The sequence below is a fragment of the Dipodomys ordii genome, unplaced genomic scaffold (genome assembly GCF_000151885.1).
Source record: "Dipodomys ordii isolate 6190 unplaced genomic scaffold, Dord_2.0 Scaffold75, whole genome shotgun sequence".
Lineage (NCBI taxonomy): Eukaryota > Metazoa > Chordata > Mammalia > Rodentia > Heteromyidae > Dipodomys > Dipodomys ordii.
Window position 1 is genome coordinate 6,453,418 of NW_012267291.1, and position 802 is coordinate 6,454,219.

The 802-nt window shown below is 72.9% G+C and overlaps 1 protein-coding gene across 1 annotated transcript in view; it reads left to right on the plus strand.

The window, feature by feature from the left end:
* The window catches only part of Kcnb1 (potassium channel, voltage gated Shab related subfamily B, member 1), a 70,790-nt gene that overhangs the window by 9,795 nt on the left and 60,193 nt on the right, over positions 1-802 (plus strand). The gene's annotated exons all lie outside the window — the stretch shown is intronic.

The window sequence follows — 802 nt, forward strand, 5'->3', positions numbered from 1 at the left end:
CGGCCTGCTGGGTCGGCCCGAGCTCCGCGGCTCCGAGCTGGGGCCCGAGGAAGCGCGGGACCCCCGCTTTGGGGAGGGGGTCGAGGCCATGCGCCCCACGGCCCGTGGGCTCGAGGGAACCCCCCTCCGAAATCACCAGCGCGCGGCAGAGGGAAGGCACGATTTAAAGGCCAGAAAATTCGGCTGGTTTCCCCGCCTCCCACCTCCCCCACCCCTTCCCTTCTGAGCCCGGGGAAAGGCGCAGAACCGAGTTATAAAAAGCCACGGTGGAGAGGAGCGAAGAGGAGGGAGAGGAGGAGGAGGGAGGGGAGGAGGGAGAGGAGGAGGAAGGAGGGGAGGAGGAAGAGGAGGTCGGAGGAGAGGAGGGGAGGAGGGAAAGGGGGAGGGAAGGAAGAGGAGGAGGGGACGGGAGGCCCGCACGGAGCCGGCAGGCGGGCCCCAGGCCTCGGTGGGGTAGGGGCGCAGGGGGCGGGCCCGGGGCGCAGCGGGTCCGTGCGTCCTCGGGGCTCGCCCCCCCACCCCGGGAGGCGCTTCAGTGGTCTGGGGTCCCCGGGGCCGTGGTGACCTCTGACAGGTGGGCGTCTGGAAGCCCCCCCCCACGATCGCCCCAGTCCTTAGGAGACGCGAGCGCCCCCCGCCCCGCGGCCTGGCGGTCCGGAGCTGGGGTGGGAGGAGCGGGCTGTGACAAAGTTTTCCTGCCGCTCCCCGCGGCCCCCGAGGCGGGGCCCGGGCCCGGGCCGGGAGTTGTTTCAGCACTGGAGGCGCGGACAGCGGCCGGGTCGGGGTGGGGTTTCCCCGGGCT